Source organism: Rhinolophus hipposideros, assembly GCF_964194185.1.
Source record: "Rhinolophus hipposideros genome assembly, chromosome: 5".
In the NCBI taxonomy this organism is placed as follows: Eukaryota; Metazoa; Chordata; class Mammalia; order Chiroptera; family Rhinolophidae; genus Rhinolophus; species Rhinolophus hipposideros.
In genome coordinates, this window is record NC_138051.1 from 52,053,839 (window position 1) to 52,073,463 (window position 19,625).

The window sequence follows — 19,625 nt, forward strand, 5'->3', positions numbered from 1 at the left end:
CATAAGACCTGCTAGACATCAGTCCTGGAATTCCTTTTATCATATTCCTAAGAATGCCCTCTGCTATTACCTTGGAGTGGATCTTCCACTTCCTGGACCCATTTCTATTTCTTTTTGGTTTACTTTCTCATATACTTTACATTTCTCAGTAGATTCTTGAGAAAGGGTGCATATGGGATACATTTTTGGGAACTAGCATATATGAAAATGACCTTGTTTTGCCCTCAGACTTGATGGGTAGTTTCACTGGTTGTAGAGTTCTAGAATAGAAATAAGTTTCTCTCAGAATTTTAAAGGTACTAATCTTTCTTCCAGTGTTACTGTTGAGAAATCTGATGTCATTCTGACTCCTAATTCTTTGTATGTGATATATTTATAGTCTGGAAGATTTTAGGATCTTCTCTTTCTCTGCAGTGTTCTGAAATTTCAAAATGAGTTGCCTTGGTATGGGTCTTTTCTCATTCACTGTGTCAGGTACTTGGTGGTTCTGTTCAATCTATCTAATTCCCTCAGTTATAAGAAATTTTTTTTGGTATAATTTCTTCAACTTTAGGGGACTTACTGTGGGCAGTCTTGTTAGTTGTCCTGCCCTTCAATATTGCTTATAAGAAATGCCTATGTTGAAGATTTTTTTTGAAACCTTAATGATAGTTTTCTCTCTTTAAACTTAATAAAAGTAAGTATCTTTTGTGGAAATTTTCCTATCAATACCATTATTATTTTCTCCCCTGGGAAAAAGGATAGACTCTTTCTTGGGAAAAAGAAATGTTTAACTGATTACGTTAAGGTTTAGATACTGGGTATGCTTGGGTTTTAAACCTAAAATGAATTAGTAATAATTTTGTATTTGTCACCGAGACCTGTCCAAAAATGATGTTCTGCCTTTTAAGCACTGGAATTACCAAATTCTGTCTCCCTGTGTAAAATAAAATAGTGGAACTAATATTAATTAGTTGCTCACTATTCTGACTGGATTTGGCAGAAAATATGCCAGGAAAAGCTAAGCCCTAACTTTTGATGTAAGAGACTGGGGCAGAGATACCGGTGAGGAAGAGGGTCACATGCACTGTTGATGCTAACAACAGGCTAGGCAGGTGGAGGAAAGAATCTTAGAGGACACAACCCAGACCAGGTGTGGTGGAAGTAGTGTGGATGTCTTCCTTGTTCTGGTGATGCTTTGAAATATTACCTTATAGGTCACGACAATAAACCAAACGACTGAAAGCAGGGCCAGATAACTGTCTGGTGGTGGTGGTAGCAGGGGTGGTCATTGATTATCGAAGTCATTGCTAGCAACATTCATCCATCCTCAGAGATGTCTGTTGTGAGAAGAATGACTTCAATTGGCAGTGGGAAGAAGGAGGATGGGCCAGTGATGCCATTTCTACCTTTCTTACAATACCAAATACATAGGTAGGCAGGAAGGATTCAGATAGATGAGGCAGAAGCCATACTGTGATAATCTCATTCATTGTTCTTGGAGAAGAGAGACCTTGTCATTTGTGTTAGGTGCAGCCAAAAAGGATTCAAGATATTAGGAACTGAACATAGGTTTGATAAGGACATTGATAACTACATGCAAGGGAAAAAAGAGATGGTTTTAGGGTGTGACTGACATCAGAGGGATACTTAGAATTGTTCTAAGACAAGCAACATCATTAATAGTGTGAGGAATGAGTCAACCAGATTAATTACCAAATTCTTTCTCCATATATAAGATAAAATAGTTGAGCCAATATTAATTAGACCTCCATTCTTCTGATAGGGTCTTGGAGAAAATAATAAAATGTATATGGTATTAGATAGTAAATAATATTAAAATAGTAACTAAAATGCTATCCTAAACTCTTTTACATGAATTGGTACCTTTGATCTTCGTTAGAACCTAATGAGGTAGGCACTACGTTATTCCCATTTTATAGATGAACCTGAGTCAAAGAGAGATTAAGTAACTTGCTTAAACACATACCGACAGTTTCCAGCAACTTTACAGCATGGATCCTCCTAAGGAAAAAAAGAATGTGTCCAATTTATGATTCTAAGGGGAAGAGAAAGCTGTTTCCTGAATGTATAGTGATGATAACCTACTATGACAAGGTGGGGCTCCAGCTCCTGATAGAAAATCCTACAACCCATTCACATTGCCTTGGGAGATCTGTTATATGTACATGAAAACGATCAAAGTATATCCAAATGTTGGAGGGGAAACAAAGAGAAATACTTGGTATTTCTCTTTGAGGACAAATTGCATAATATTAATTTTATTTTAAGAGCATGATATGTATTGCCTATTAAAAATTAGGATTTAAAAATATATATCACTCTATATACCTTTCGCTGGCAAGCATGTACTCATAAAGAGCTTGCTTTAGTCTCATTGTTTAAGAAGATGCTCAAATCCCCAAACATTTCAGTCTCTGTGTATTTCAAACTAAAGATTCTTTTATCAGATTCAGTTGGAAAATTACACTAAAGCTTCACTCTTTTGCTTGTGTAGATGTGAGACAAAGACTTAGAAATCAGAATGCTAAACTTCATTTGCTGTCTCAAAATAATCTTTAATATTTATACTCTTTAACATAGGCTATCTTTGGGGGAAGGGAAGGGGAAAGGGAACAACATTTATTTAAGTCTCACTATTTATTTAAGTCTCACACACTTTAAATACTGAAGTTTGTGATGCATTTTTCCTCTCTAGTCTCATGGGGTCATTGGGAGGCAGAGGCTATGGTATTGAAGGTGCCCACATTTAAATTCAGCTCTAGCACGCAACAGCCTTGGGACCTTGGACAAGCCACGTAAAGCCTCTAAGCCTCACTTTTACTCATGGGTTGTTGCAAGGAAGAAATGGAAAACTGTAGGTAAAGCACTTAGCACAGGGCCTGACACATAAACATTAGCTATTATACCAACAGGGGCAGGGTCAAAGTGAGGTGAGTAAGGCACTCGTCTCAAGTGCAAAATTTAAGGGGGTGCACAAACAACTCAGTAACGAAGATAAATAACATTTTAATGCAGTATTTTGAAAAATCAAAAGGAATGCAAAAAAAAATCTACGATACACAAAATGTTAAAATTTTTGAAAAGCACAGGATCGATAGTCTTGATTTTTCCTGCTCCTAGCTTCAGTGTGGCTTGGCATGACACTGTATACGGTAACATGTATGTTGTACATATTGTCATACAGTAGGTATTGTCATTTCTTTTGTGTTGAACAGAAGTGAAAGTTGTCTTTCAATTCTCCTACCTGTGAGGATCACTGCACTACTTGGCAGAGAAGATGAAACAAGAGCATCAGCTTACGTGGGGCTCCATTGTCTAAATTGTGGTGTCATAACTGGCTCATACAGGTAAATAACATAAACGTAAATGTTTGCTGAACTATATTGAACTGAGCCATTGTGGCATGAAATGTCAGAATATCTTAAAGACTATATATATGTGTTCTATTTTCTGAAAATTGTTGGAAAGAAGTGTTTTCCAAAATCAATGTGCAATGGAATTTTCTGTAATGCTCAACTTGCATTAAACTGGTGTTTTGGACGAATGTGTTTTATTTTTAGGTTATTCTAGAATTTCTGCCCATAAACTCTTTTAACAAATCCTCCTTTACTCCAGATTTCACACTCTAGAGAGTAGTATTATGTTAAGGCTCAGTTGTATGCTATTTCAATACAACCCAGGCTGTTATGTATACCAGCAATTATCTAAGTTAAGACATAGATAAAATTTCCTAAATTAACACAACTAAGAAGAATCTTTTAATATTTTATGCTTTCCCTGCTGGTGGTGCCTTAATTATAGTTACTTTTTAAAAATTCTTGTGAGATAGATAGACACCAACAAATTCATAAGTAAAACATAATATTTGAGAGAATTAGCCAACACATAAAAGGAAATTATTAGTAAAAACAAATAAGCCAATTACAGTTTACTCAAGACATATGAAAAATCAATTACTTTAACATGTAAAAGAAAAAAAGGGATTTCTTTAATTCTAAGATGTTACTTTTATCAACAAAGAAAACCAACAAAGAAAAGCCATAACGAAGACTATAGGTTGTGTTAACTGATTGTTAACTCAGGTTTTTAGTTGGTTATTAAGAGAATGATGTCCCAAGGCCTGAACCCCACATTTCTCAATGTAAAATTTCTCTCATTGATGAAACATTTTAAAAAGAAAAGGAATATGGTGATAGGTGGAATTAATGGCAGGATTTACACTGAGTTAGTGCAAAATGATGTATTGTGCTCTTCATTTCTGCATGACTACAACAATACATGTAGACGCAAAGACTATTTTCTCCTGTCTTGAAAATGTCCACCCGGCACTAGACACCTCTCTATTGATTTTATTTCTCACCTTTCCTGCACTGCCAAACTTTTTTAAAGAGTGACTCACACCTGCTCTTGCATTCTTCCGGCAGCCAGTCTTTTTTTAACCCACAGCAATCTGATAACTAAAAAATACTCATGAAGGTGACTAGTGGCCTTCACTAAATTTCCTTGAGTTCTTGAATCTTTCCACCTGGAGCTTCTCTGACATTGTGCCTATACGTACGTCTCTGGTTCCTCTTCATTGTTCCCTTTGTGGGAGCCCTCTTCCTCTTTCTGGTCCCTATATGTGACCATTGCTTGCAGGACAATCCTTTGTACCTGATTACTAGTGAGGAACACTGTGTGACGACATGTGATAGACGTCACAATGGATCTTGACACCCCACAGAGTTAGAAGCCCGATTGAGAATTGTGGACTGCAAAATAAGGTGCTAACGTTTTATCTATCATGCAGGGCTCACCACCTTCTTGGCCTAACTGCTTTCCAACCTTTTTACAAATACCACTTTTGCCCCATACAAACCCTTGACCTTTACCAAATGAGACTGCTTGGTGGCCTCATAGATGCCCTGTACATCATATCTTCATGACTAGTGGTGGTGCTGATACACAGGTAGAAACAGAACTCAGCTGTGCAATAAATCACTTAAAAAAAATTCTCCAAAATGTCTAACATAATATGCTGCACAGGTAATTTGTATTTAATGAATAATATGACAGCTGTAAAGTTTATAAAATTGTTCTCTTTGATGAACTATTTTCAATAACCTTTGCCAACATAAAATAATTTGTGATAAACCATAGCTTTTTAATTAAAGTAATGCAGAAAAATCTAATTCCTGTAATGAATCATGGTCAAATGATTCTGGAAAAATAGTTATTTAAAATTTATTCTATAGAAATAGTGTATGAGTTGGGAAAAACTAGTGTAGGCTTGGGTGGCTGGTTAGCTCAGTTGGTTAGAGCGCAGTGCTCTTAACAACAAGGTTGCTGTTTCGATCCCCATGTGGGCCACTGTGAGCTGCGCCCTACACAACTAGAATTGAAACAACTACTTGACTTGGAGCTGATGGGTCCTGGAAAAACACACTTAAATAAATAAAAGTTAAAAAAAAAAAAAACTAGGGTAGGCTTAAATTATTGTGCACTAAATTTTGTCCGTTCATATTTTTTTTTAAAAAATCACCTGGAAAGGAAAAAAATGATCAGAAGTGGCAGGTTATGGGTCTGATTCAAGGACCGCTACTATGAAACTTCAGGATTCCCACTGAGGAATCCAGAGCTTGAAAAAGCTACAATTGTTTGTCTTCTTGTTAATGAATCTTTTTAAATTTTGGATTTTACTTAACGTGAATTGGTATGATTTTTAAGAAGGAAATTAAAGTCGGCCTAAATAGAAGAGTACATATATATGTGACAAGGGCCCCTCACCTCCCAGCTCCTCTCCTTCCCTACACTTGAGAGTGATGAAGTCATGGGGCAAGTAAAGCATCAAAGTTATGCTTTAAAGCCAGCAGTAGTAGCAGGATTGAGTTCCCTGTTTTATAGGTGATCCACTCTGAGGAATACAAGGACCCACTGTCACCCTTCTAGGAGGCCAGAAATGGGTGCTCTGAGGTTCTAACTCAAAGGTGGGTGGCAGGATGAAGCCAGGACATGGGGAAAGAGCAGAATAGTAAGCAAAGAGGGGAAACGAGACAGAGGGACTTTCCTGTGCCCCTCTGAGACGCACGCCCTACCCACTGGACGGCAACCTGGTAGGGACAGATAAGAACCTTTGGAACCTTTCTCAGGACTCTTGATGATGGTCTCAGGGTTTGAACTGGCACTCTCTAGTAACACCTACACACCCTTCCAGACATAGTAGCAAGTTACATATGTTTCAAATATATTTTCAGTGGCAAAAAGCCACTGGGAAACTGAATGATACTGTTATCACCATGATATAGGATTCAATTCAATATATCTTTATTGCATGCGTGCCACGTGCCAGGCGGTGGGGACCTAAGGGAGAAAAGGAAAGACTAACCACTGAGCTAAAGGGATGCTGTTAGATCCCACCTCCACATCACAGGTCTCAAGGTCATGCACTCTCCTTAGCACAAGGGCAGTGTCACATGTGTTTGTGATTATTTGATTAACGTGTCTCAGGCTATAAGCAGGGGCTGGGGGGGGCTGCTGTCACTTTTTCTTGTTCACCATTGTGTCTAAGCTTAGAACTAGGCACAGTTTCTAGAATTTGAGAGGCATCCAATAAATATTGTTGACTGAAAGAATGTTATGGATGCATGAAACGTTTGTAGAGGGGAGCATTAGCCCGTTTTATAGGTGTGGAGACAGTCATAGAATACTCAAGGCCACACAGAAGTAGCTGCTGTAGAGAGAGCATTCCAAAACAACTGCCTCCACAACCCAGGGTCTTTCTACCAGGTCGCTGCTCCTTCTCATGGGTGGAGGGGCTCAGGCTGGTGGTGATTGGGGCGGGGGGGATCAGACAGCAACTGAGTAAATACTTGCGACAGGAGGCCGTGAGGCAGGCAAAGGTGGGGGTCCCCAATCCTGCTTAAATTAAATCCCGCCCACCCAGAGGAAGCAAAATTGAGTGGCTCTGCTTGTGCATACCGTTTAGAATCCAAACAGAAAGGACGGTGGAAAGAGTTAGGACGCCCCGGGAGGGGGATGAGGTGGAAGGGAGAAGAAAGGAATGTAAGGAAGAAGGGTGGCAGCAGTTCTTTCTTGTCGCGCGTCTGTTGCGGGTGAGGCACGATCCTTGGTCCCAGCGGCGGGAATCAAGGTGTTTCATTAAGTAACCCTTGGCAGCTGCGAGGGTTAGTGCACCTGCCCAGGGGGTGCCTTGTCGCCGAGCTGTTTCCCGGACAGTGGCCTCATAAATAACTTCTCCCCATTTGGAAGGGTGGGGTAGGTAAATAAGGCTTTTTGTGGGAAAGAGGTTTTGTAAATAAGGGATGTGTGGGCTCCGAAGAGAATTTCCGCGCAACCACCATGGCTAGTATCCTAATCAGGCACCATTTCAGCACTTCTCCCTCCAAGCCAACCAGACCTCCAACGGGATTTCGTTTCCAATAAGAGAAATCCCCGCCCGCCAACTCCCGGCCGCGGGGACGCGAGCTCGGAGGGAAGCAGCAGCGCCGCGGAGAGGCTATTTTGGGTGTGGGAGCGCGGCGGGCGCAGGGGCGGCGCCGGGGGGCTGGGCGCGGGCGCGCGGGGAAAGCCTCCGGCTCCGGCTGCCACGGCAACCGCGTCCAGGCAACGCGCCCGGAAGCGGCTCGGGCGGCGCGCGGCGGCTCGCACCCCCCGGGAGCCGCGAACCCCCCCGGGCCGCGCGCGGGGCCAGGGGCAGGCGCGCCCTGATTGGACGGCGCTCCCCGCGGCGCGGGCCCGCAGCCGGGCGCCCCGAGCAGCCGGCGCCAGCGGCCACCGCACCCAGCTGCGCCCGCGAGGACATGGGGAGCCGCGGCGCGCCCGCCCCCCGTGAGGGTGAGTGCCGCGTGGGGGACCCCGACCGGGCATCCTGCGGGGCCCGTCGGTGCAAGCAACTGGCCCTGACGTTGACCTTGGGACAGCCTCCGGGGAGAGGGGCTTGGGGGACGGAGAGAGCTAGCTGCGCGTGGCCCTTGTGACAAGCTGCTGGAGAGAGGGTTAACGGCAGGCTGACGCGAAGGGATGAAGTTGGGCACAGAGCGCAACTGGCAGTGCATGTTTGCGGGGGCCGAGACAGGTTGCATGCTAGCAAACCGACAGAAGCCCGGAGGGACTGTTTGGGGGAGCTGGGGTGGTGCACGGGTTGCCAGGGGGTAGTGGTAAGTCAGCCGTCACACGACTCGGAGCTGAGTGACCTTGGACAGGTCAACCCCTCTGCTCCCCCACGCCACCCCCCCATCTTTAAAAGGAGAGGCTTGGGTTCTTGACAGGTCCACAGTGCTGTTGTGCTGTTGTACTGTGAGCTGAGAAAGGGCCCCAAAGTACTGGTTCTGCAGGTACAGGGATATACAAGGCTTAACCATGTTTATTCTACAAGGGTTTCTATTAATTGGCTCTCAAGTGGCAAGAAATGTTACCGTTTTATGGAAGATTAAGGAGAGAAAGCAGTGGGTGGTCCAAAGAGTGACATCTCAAGATGCCCAGGTTAAAACCTCTTGGGTGCTCTAATATCATGAACAAAATCAAGGTTAGTATTCCTGAGTTCTTTCTTGTAGTTAATCTAATAGGAAACTTTGCATTTGAACAGGTATAATCAAAACCCAGTAGTGGCAGGCTGTAGCAAATTAAGTGAGTCATTTCTTTAGTATGCACGAGGTTGTGTGTGTGTGGTGTGAGCACCTGGCTGCGATCACGCCCTCATCTTAAAGTCTGTATGTCAGTGTTAGAAATTATTTCATAGGAGTAACCAGACATAATGCTAGGACGACTTGAATCCACAGAAGAGCTCTCTCCAAAGCAGGGGCAAACATTTGCAGCTTGCTCTTAAATAGAGTTGGGTTTGTGAACGTAAATATATTCTTTACTGAGAACCATCCGTAGGATTTGCATGTGTGTCGGCCTTTCGGATCCTGGGATGGAGTTTGTGGATGTGCAGAGGGTGCTCCTGAGACCCAGTAGGCTGTGACACCTCTTCTATTTTTTAGCATTAGCTGGTGCCAAAAAGACACTCAGGTCCCTTTCTATATTCTCCGTTCACACACCCCTCTTCCAAGGAGAGGGAAGGGAGGAAATCCCAAGACCCTCTCACTGATTGCTGGGGTTGCCCCTTCTAGCTTCTCCAAGGCTACCCTTGATATTCATTCCAGTCTGATTTCATCTGTATAAAAATGTGGGTTGGGAAGACAACATTTTCAATGTTAATGAATAAGCTTCTGCAAGCTTGTTTACCTAAGGGTTTAATAATTTTTAATGGTTTACATGTTAGAACTCTGATAGCATCCAGATAGAAAAATCCTTACTGCCCAGGAATTCAACCACTTATACCTACAAACCCTTTAATGAATCACACCTCATTACACTAGGAACCCTCATGAACTATTCTTTCCATAGGCCTCTAACTTGTGTGTTTCCATTCTGCCTTTCAGTCTTTTGTTTCTTACATCCTGCAGCCATACTCCTGTATTTTCCTTTTTTCTGTGCCTGAGCCCATCTCCTGTCCTTCCTGTAACACCAGAGCTTAAGTGAACAGCTTCCCTTAGAATAGCCCCCTCCCATCTCACCAGAGCACGGATTGGGCTTCCCCTGACTTTTCAATGCTGCCTCCAAACCATGAATCCATCACTAACAAAGTCTTCCCTTTAGAAGGTCATGATGTCTGCTTGGGCCCCACACCGACCTTCCTTCTGGATCAGTGCTTGCCAAACCTGGTGGCCCTTAGAATCACGTGGAACATTTTGAAAAATGTGGCTCTTTAGACTCTCCCAAACATACCAAATTAGAATCATTAAGGTGGGCAAGACCTATAAATCCTTATTGTCAAAACAAACGCCAAAAGAAAAAGAAGAAGGAGGGAGGATGGGGAGAGAAAACAGAGCTTCCAGGGTGATTCTGATATACACCCAGGTTTGGAGGATCACTTCCTTTGATGCTACAAAAAAGTAACAAACATGAGCGACTAGATTGGTTCCCTTTTCTACCTTGTCTCTTGCCAGTGACTTTGGGGTTTATGTTGAGGCACCCTTAATTCATTGACCTTGAAGTTCCTGAAGGTCCTCAACATCAACTCTATGGCCTTAGTTTCCACTTGATTTCAACCACTCATATCTTGGACTTGTTTAGTCCTGGAAATATTTTCCATCTTTTAGGATCTGGACTTCAACTTGAACTTCAGCACTTCAGCCTGCTTAGCTGATTTTTCCCCCCCACCTACTACACTAGGTTTTAACCATCACTGAGGACTCTGGTGCTGTAATTGTTAGCCGTTCATTCCTTTTATGACTCCATTCCTCCACTTGGAGTCTTTATGTGCCAGCCATTTCAGTTCTGTCTGGAATCCCAGAATCTTTTGTCTTAACACATTGGACTTCTCATATTCCAGTCCTCAATCCAAAATCACTCTCATTATCTCCTTTTTCTTCTCTCAGCCTGCCAACTTATCTAGGAGAAAGTCACAAAGACCTTCAGACTGGTTCCACTGAACATTTATGCTGGCTCTAATTTCACCTAGGTCTTGCTTTTCTATTAAAGAAAAAAATTCCTTCTTTTATTAACTCCTGACTGTATTCCTTCAGAGGTTATAGCAGACTTTTCCACCCCTTAAACTTCCAGTCAGTTTTCTTTCAGGAGGTAGCCTTTTTTCATTGATAAGGTTAAGGATGTTCACATCTTAGTTTACTGCCCTCTACCTCAGTATAAGCTCCCACCGTATGCTCCTCACCACCTCAAGCATTTTTCTTTACCCATTTTTGTCCTTCTTTATTTCCTATTTCTCTGAGGAAGAAAATGTCTCTAAGTCCCCTGCCCAAGTTAGCCCACATACACTCCATACTCTCCAGTCTCTGGAATTCTCTCCTTCCTTCTTGCCTTTTTTGGGAACTCGCTCCATTTGTTATTCCCTTTCTCCAGTTTCTTTGGTCCCTCCTTACCCTGCCCCAACCCTCCCCCCACCATATATTCCAGTCATAGTTCTCATAATAAAAGAAATTTGGTAGAGTCCCAGTTCTCTTCAGTAGAAGCTTCTGTGATGGTGGAACTATTTTATATCTCTGCTGTCCAATATGGGAGTCACTAGCTACATGGGACTACCGAGCACGTGACATGTGGCTAGTGTGACTGAGGAACTAAATACCTCATTGTTGTTAATTCTGAATGAATTCCAATTCAATTTACACAGTCCGATGGGGCTAAGGCTACTGTACTGGCTGCGCCGTCCTGTACCCTGTTGCTGTGTTGAACTGCCCTCGGATTGCCCTCCCGGGACTGCCCACTCGTTTCCTTTGGCCTCACCCTTACCTCACCTTTCTGTTGAAAATGCTCTCTTTAAGGGCTCCAGTGGCGGGGTCCTGCTTGCAGGCCTTTGCTCTGACTTGCCCCACCCTGATTTCTGCCCCATCCCGCCGCTGGTAGTCAGTGTCCTCCCGCGCCTCTCCCTTTCCTTGTCCCTTGTCACTGGTTATTCAGGTGCAACTCAGACCTCGTTTATTTCGTTTGTTCTCCTGACTTCTGAATGTGGGATTCTGTGGAATCTGGGGGCCTTTTTCTCTTCTTTTCCTGGCCTTCTCCCTTTTCCCTCTTTCAACGTCAACCTCACCTCCAAGCTAAGAGTAGTTTCCTGGGCAGTCACCCCGGAGCCTTTCTGGGCACCGTGGTTCACTTGTATCCCTTTAATCCTCACTCCAGCTCTATGAGGCAGATACTCTTATCATTCCCATTATGTAGGTGAAGAAATTGAAGCAGAGAGAAATGAGAACCACTTAAGTAAGGCACTGGTTGTTAAGGAGCAGACCTGAGAAAGGAATTCTGGCAATCTGACCTTAGAGTCCTGCTTTTAACCATATTTAACTCAGACCCCCCAGATGCCTTCAGTTTACATTTCTGGCTCTACCCTCTCCCAGATTCCATTCAGAATTTGATAACCAGATGCCTGACTATTTTATCTCTGAACAACTCTTCATCCTAGCTTACTTAATCATTTTTCCTTTTCTAACTTTTTATTTTGAAGTAATTCAGAGTTACAGAAGTTGCAAGAATAATTTAAATAATTCCCACATACCTTAAACCCAAATTCTACAAATATTAACTATCTACCACACTTCCTTTATCCTCCTTGCTCTATCACATTCTCTCTCTCTGTACGCACACACACACACACACACACACACACACACACACACACATGTTCTTATAATTTTTCTTGAACCATTTTAGAGTTTGTTGTAGACATGATGCCCCTTTACCTTCTCCCTTCAAACAACAAAAAAAAAAGAAAGAAAGAAAAGAAGGGGAGGGGCGTTTTTTGCATACCAAGCATCCAAAATCAAGAAATTAACATTGATTCTGTACAATTATCTACAGACCTTATTCAAATGTCACCAAAACACCAAATAATGTCCTTTATGGCTAAAAGAGCAAGGGGAATCTTTTTTCAAAAAGTCCCTTCCTGGTCCAGGATGCAGTGCTGTGTTAGTTGTCGTATGCCTCTTTAGTTTCGTGTAGTCTCGTCAGTTCTTCCGTTCTTTGTCTTTCATGACCGCGACACTTTGGAAGGGTACAAGTGGGTTATTTGGTAGAATACCCTTCAACTTGAGTTTGGTGTTTTCTCATGATAGAGCCAGGTTCTCTCTTGTTAGGGAGGCGCCCTACAGGGGAGGGACCGAATCCTTCTGAGTGCATCCTGAATGATTTTCGTGCTGTCGTTCTTCTCTCTGTAACCTGTTCTTGATTACTTGGGTTATTCTGACTTTTCTCCTCTTCTTTACTCTCACATCCAGTAGGTCGTTGAGTGTTGAGGTGTTGTGCTGCCTACACAATCTTCCTTAAAATGTCCCTTCCTTTTCGGTCTCCCTGTCCCTCTCCTGTTTCAGACTATTGTGGAGTCAAGGCTTGCTTGCATGGGTTGAGCAACTATCCCAGCCTTATCTTCCCTGACTTACCAATAGGAACCCCTGTACCTGGTCCTTTTCAGTCGTCAGTACTTCCTCTGCTTTGTCTTCCGTGGACCCTTTCTCAGGCTGCCTGCATTTGCGTCACCCACCCTTTGAATATCCAGCTCAAACACCTGCGCTTCAAATGCTTTTCCTGATGGCCCAGTTCAAACTGATTCTGCCTTCACCCAGAGGCAATGCCTGGTTTGTACCACTCATGTGGCATGTACCAGTCTCTCCACTCTTGCGTGGTAGCTTGTCTGTTTTATTTCCGTATTGAATTGAAGTTCCTGAGTGCGGGGGCAGTGTCTCGTTCAGTACTGTAGAGGCTCAATGAATATTTGTTGACTGGACTCAATTACTGGATTAAAATCATTGAGCGAATGCGCAGGATGACCTTAGAGTTGTCTGCTAGCATCTGGTACATGATGGTGGGTGGGAGACCCACGCCTTCCTCCAAACGTCACATGGTTGGGGGTTCAAAATAGGACTTTTTAGCAAAATGATGGGTGATTCAAAAAGGTATTTCCATGTTGTGAGTGGAATAAATGATTTTCCCCGATCTTAACGTTGTATACTTGTGTCGAAACAAGGAAAGGGCATATTTGATTTAAAAATAAAAGAAGAGTAGAGAAACCTAACATAGCATATTAAAAATGGCCCGTGTGTTTCTTCACATCCCAAATGAGCAGCTGAATGTGTGAGCAGCAGTTTCTCAGGCTCACATCCTCGCTTCCGAGCCCTTCAGCCACCTGTCTCTCTCCTCTTCATTGGCTGGCCTGCTCTCTCCTTTGCTCTCCCATCATGCCCTTTCTCCATGCTCCTTCACGCTTTCTCCTATTCCTGATTTCACTCTTTCTGTCTGTTTCTTTCTCTTAATAACTCTTCTATTTTTCTCCCTCTCCCCATATTGATTATTTTATTTTTTAACTTATTGTATGTAGTTTATGTGCCATGGGTTTTAAAAGCAGGTGAAAGAAGATAAAACAATTGCTTTTTATTACTCAGTGGTCTATTGTTGATTTTCCCTGCATGGCTCAGTGGTTCTCGGTATTTTAAAAACGCAGTTATCGTGATAATAAAACGGTGTATTTGATTACCTTTCTGGTACACCGGGAACGTTACTGGGAATGTGTTGGTTGACAAACATCAGAAGGTCTGAACTTTTCAATCTCTGTTAAGATGAAATTGGTAGACGAGGTCAGAAATCAGATTTGAACGTGGTGAGTTGTCGAGGTTATTAGAATGAAAGTGTTCCTCCTCAAGGTGTGCCTGTACTTGCTGGCTGGCGGTCAGCCTTTTCTCCCTCTTAAGAACGCTTTTGTACAGATTAACATCTCCTCTGGATAAAGTGACTACTGAAGTGAAGGCAAGATACTCTGCTGCTTAGCTGAGTGGGGCTTAAGCAAAAAGTGTGTTTATGTGGGAGAGAATGTGTGGGGGCTGCTGTAGCATTATGGAATTCTTAAAATTGTTTAACTGGGAAGATGTTATTCAGAAACTCCTGCTGCCTTCAGCTTGTTTTTGTTTATTTCAGATTTATTTTTTCCCCATTTTTAATTACCTCTGGGAGAGCTCAGGAGACCTCCCCTGCTCTCTCTAAAATAGTTATAAAATTAATGCACTGAACTCAAGCCGTTACTCCAAATAAAAGAGTCTCCTAGATTCCCATGTTCGGCAGAGAAGTCCAGCGCCTCCCACTGCATTTAAGAAAAAGGGCAGAGACTGGAGGGAGGCTCGCTCTTTCTTCCAAGCCCAAATTCTTAGCTTTTTAGTTAGAAATTCATATAGGGTAGAACCCAGAAGTCGCAACGAACAGTCTATCTGCATGAGTGTACAAAGTCATGCCTCCCCTCCTTCTTGTGATCTTTGGTGCATCTGGGGGTGTCAGTAGTTTAGTAGGAAGAGAGTTTTCGCCAGCTTTTAGTAATAATTTCTCTGTTCTAGCTGTCGTATTTGGCAGATTCCTTTTTTAACACTTGGTAATGTGTCTTCTCTAATGCCAGAAAGAAAAGTTGCCAAATATAGCTGTTGATCATAATAAAAACCCCTAAAAGTAATATTAAGACACTTCTTTTTCCATGTGCGTGCATGCATGCGTGAGTTCCTGTGCACACGGCAGGGCAACCTAAGCAGTCTGCCAAGTTCACACAGCTGGAGGGAACCTTGAGTCAGCAATCGATAGGTCATTTGGGCAGAGCAACTCAATAATTAAAATGATAGGCCTCACCAAATTAGAAAAACAAGCAAAGGAATACATATTTAGGAGCGTCTATGAAGAGATGCTGTGCTGAGCTTCACAGGGGTCACTGATTCATATGCTATACAGTCCCTGCTGCCCCAAAGCAGGTCAGTTTGGGACAGAATCTATGAAAAGTTCAAATAACAATAGAAGATTTAAATAGCATTTCAAAATAGCTGTTATTAATAGATGAGAACAAAAACCAATCTATTTTTGTAGGGGTTCTCCTACAAACATTAATAACGTTCCAAGCTGTGGAGAGTGGATGAAAACAACATCGGTGGGTTCTGGGGATCCAGATGATTCCAGTTCATTTCCGACTCCATCTGGACCTGACCCACGCCACGTGTATGGTGCAGATTTACTCGATTCCATCAGTTATTCAGTAATCCCTGCACTGGCTAGCAGGCCACCATCCACGTTTGGAGCATTTTGAAGTTCTTTTTTTTTTTTTAATGGATGAGAAGTACAGCCATCCTTCACCTTTCTTCTTTCAACAGAATTCCTTCCCCTTATGAGTGTGACAGAGTGGCAGGGAAAGAAAACAAGTCTTACAAAGAGGAATCAAGGCCACTTTCACAAAAGGCCTTAGAAATATCCATCTTGGGAGCCTGTCGAGGGCCTCACACTGTCCCTGGAACTTCAGGCTTTGGGAATGCGGCGCTGGGGCTCACCCACGTGGCAGCCTTAGCCCCTGGGCCTGTATGTGATGCCTGCTTCCCTGATGTTGGGGCAATCCAGGGCTTCAACGAGGGAGTCAGTGAGGGTACTGGGCTCAAGCCTCATTATGTGCCACAGGGAATGGGTAAAAATTAACAGCAAATGGTGAGTCGTTCAGTCGATATAGAATTTCAGTTTTGGAAAATGAAAAAGTTCTAGAGGTCTGTTGCACAGCAATGTCCATGTAGTTAACACAAGTGCTCTGCACAATTGAAAATGTGTAAGACGGTAGACCTTCTGGGATGCGTTTTTCACCTCAGTTAAAAAGAAATTAATAGCAAACTTATTTTAACTGAATCGTATTATCTTTTGAACCGAGAATCAATCAGCCTTGTCTCTTGGTTTTGATAGCTGTAAATGGACAATTTCTGATTGTTGTTTTTTTGTTGTTGTTTTGTTTTGTTTTTGCTTATTGGTTTATTCTTTTATTCAAGAAGTTTTTATTTAAATTTTTGTCATTGTGAAAATAGCACACTTCATTAAAATACTTTGAAAACTAGGAAATGTAGAATAAAAATGGACCTATTGCCACTATTTATATTTTGATTCGTTTCTTTCCACTGTTTTGAAAAAATATTTTAATAGTACTCCTAGTACTGGAGTACTGGAACCTTGCCACACTTTCCCCAGAATGACAGGGATTTCTGGGTTGCTAGGGTACCGTACAATTGAAAAAACATCTCGAGGTGTGTTTGGTAAGCTTCCTTTGCCATTGACCTAATGTGTTCAAGTAAGGACATTTGGATGTGAGGAAGCCCGACTTCTTAGATACTGTGAAAGGCCTTATCGTATTCCCTCTTTTGATGATGTGCCCAAATATCCCCCAGGTCCGCTTCATAACAATAATGCCATCTATTTCCCCAAATATGCTAGCCCAGTACATTTCTTGCAAGGATGGCTCATCTATTCTCCAAAATTCTGGACAGGTACAGGGACAGGGAAGCTGCCTGTTAGGAAGACAAAGTGATCTTATTTGTGCTGTTTTATTTTCTTTGCACATAATTTAGTGGCACGGCCCCAACCTGAGGCCTGTCATTAGTTTATGAAAAGCTCCTGCTGTTATCAGTGGTTCCTCTTGGACCTTCTTATCAGTCTAGATACTTCCATATCAGTGGAAACACTGATAAATTTTGCCTCTCCAAATTCTGCTTTTACTAGACATGCTGTGTATCCCATCCCCCTTTCTGGTTGCACATTCATTCTGTAGTCAGAATATAATTCAGTGGATTCAATTCAACATTATGAAATGACTTCATTTCATTCATTTATCTTTGAGATTCAGTCATCCAGCAAGCATTTATTGATCAGCTACTATGTGCCAGGTGCTTGGGCTACGGCTGTGGACCCTATAGCTTCCCCTGGAGCTCACAGTATAGAGCCAACAACTGACATTGAACCAGGAATCCCAAGTGTGCTGACTGTCTTGTGGCAGTTGTGAGTTTCAGCAGTCTCTTGGACCATTCGTACAGATCCGCTGTAAGAATGTCTTCTTGATTCTTTAGATTTCATTGTCAGAGTCTCACCTTAACTTCAATTTTGAAAGTAACTTGCAGTCTGCCCCACTGGCTTTTTACACTACCTGCATCATTTTATAGAACAAAGGAAAGGAAAGGAAAATAAGAGACCAAAAAGTTGAACTAAACCGTGATTATAAATAGAATTTCAGTGTGAATGTCCATCAGTAAAGGGCTGCCTAACAATTATGGTATGTCCATTCCATATATCCAATATCCATACGGAATATCATGCAGGCATTAAAATTGTGATGTGTATCTTTATATATTGACATGGAAAGATGTTCATGATATAGTGTCAATTGGGAAATGCAGGTTACACAAGTAGAGAGTATGATTTCCCTGGTTTCAAAAAATAAAATTATAAGGGGGTGAGGCGATGGGTGAAAAAGGTGAAGGGAAATATAGTCAGTAATATTATGATACGTTTGCACGGTGACAGATGAGTATTACAATTATTGGGGTGATCACATTGTGAGGTACAAAAATATTGTAAACCTTAAACTAATATAACTAATATAATATTATATACCAACTATAAAACTTAAACTTAAAAAAGACTTAAAACTTAAAAAAGAAAGAAAATTATATGTACTCGTATGCTGAGGAGAGATCTTAAAAAATATAAATTGATATAAACATCAGTAATTTCTGAATGGTGATTTTTACTTTATTCTTTATGCCTTTATGTAGAGCCTAAAATTTAATATTACATACTTTATTAATCACAAAAAGCATTTTTCAGCTTAAGAAAAGTGGTGTCTTAAAATGTCCCAAATTTCTTCGTACAAAATACAAGTGTTGCAAATCATTTTTTTTTTCACGTATGTGCTCTGGTTTCAAAAATACAAGTGACAATAGCATTGCTTCCGTCCAGCTGTTACCTCAGTACACATTGATGCCAGCAGGAACAGCTTTGAACAAATGAAAGGGAAAAATGCAAGTATATAATAATTTCCCCACTAACCCCACACACTAAACAATCTAATAGCTCTTTAAACAAATGAATACTATTTGCTGAACCTTTTATGTAAAGTTTTATTTAAAAATAGCAATATTTTTGCTCAGATGTGATGAAGGGACATCATCCAGGGCAGGGAAAGGAACGGCCCTTATTGGAAGCATATCTGGTGCCCTAAGGCCAGGTGCTGTTCTGCATGCTCCATAGCCTCCCTGTGGGTAATGCCTGGTGACGTTCCTTCCTGGGTGCGTGATGGTGGCCCAGTTGGACATTTCTACATCTCAGTTTCCTCTGGTTAAATGGAGATAATAAGAGCAGTCCCTTCACAAACGATTGTGAGAATGAATTCAATTCCATACATGGAGTCCGGTTCCTTGTATGTCTGACGCAGGATAAACACTGCATGAGAGTGAGCAACTGTGATTTACGTGGTCCCCCAGCTGACAACCTAAGGCCAACCTGCTAGGATCATATAGTTAGTGGGGAAGCCAGGAGTCAAATAAGGGTCGTTATGACCCCACCACCCATGTTTTCCATGATAGAAAAGTGCGTTGGACTGTAGTTGTGAAAAGGAAGCGTGAGAGAAGGAGGGAAAGGAGACACAGATGATGGAAGGAAAATGTACAGTGGAGGTGGGTATTTAAGAAAAAGGAAAGGGCAAAGGAAAATGAATGGAGAGCAATGAGAGGTAGAAAAAGAAAAAGAAAATTGGAGGAGAGGAGGCAGACAGAAGTGAGGGAGAAGAGCCAGAAGAGAGTTGGGGAGAGAGGAATGAAGAAACTCTGGGGGGCCCCTCAATCCCTAGCTCCCCAGGCCCTGTGCCGCCATCTTCTCTATGGGCTGAATTCCTGGTCTAGCCTCTCCTCCCTCTCACCTCTTCTGACTTCTGCCTACTCCACATACCCTCTCAGCTTGCTTTTCACCATCCTTGAGTTTCACAACTTCCTGATAACTCCTCACTGCCCCAGGACAAAGCCCAAAGGCCTCAGCATGGTGTAGAGATAAGTTAGAGAACAGCTCCACCTGTCTTTCTAGACATACCTTCAACTATTCTCCACCCTCTAAACTTTCTAATTTTAACTATAGGGAAATAGGCTTTTTTCTTTTCTACACCACATTACGACGACTTTATTCATAAATGCTTTACCTATTTTTTTTTTATTCTGACACTCAGCAGAACACATCTGTGCTGTATTTTAATAGTAAATTGAAAAACTAAATTTGTATATGATTGGTATTTAATTTTTCAGTAGAAGTTTTCATTT

At 42.1% G+C, this 19,625-nt stretch overlaps 1 protein-coding gene across 4 annotated transcripts in view; it reads left to right on the forward strand.

Moving 5' to 3' along the window:
• Window positions 1–7,675: 7,675 nt before the first annotated feature.
• FAM81A (family with sequence similarity 81 member A) overlaps window positions 7,676–19,625 on the forward strand; it is a 63,497-nt gene continuing 51,547 nt past the window's right edge. Inside the window, exon 1 of one of the 4 annotated variants that reach the window (XM_081050061.1) lies at window positions 7,676–7,836. The gene's annotated coding sequence lies outside the window, so the exon portion shown is untranslated. The remainder of the gene's footprint in view (window positions 7,837–19,625) is intronic. The other 3 variants (XM_081050062.1, XM_081050063.1, XM_081050064.1) reach the window with 3 other exon arrangements.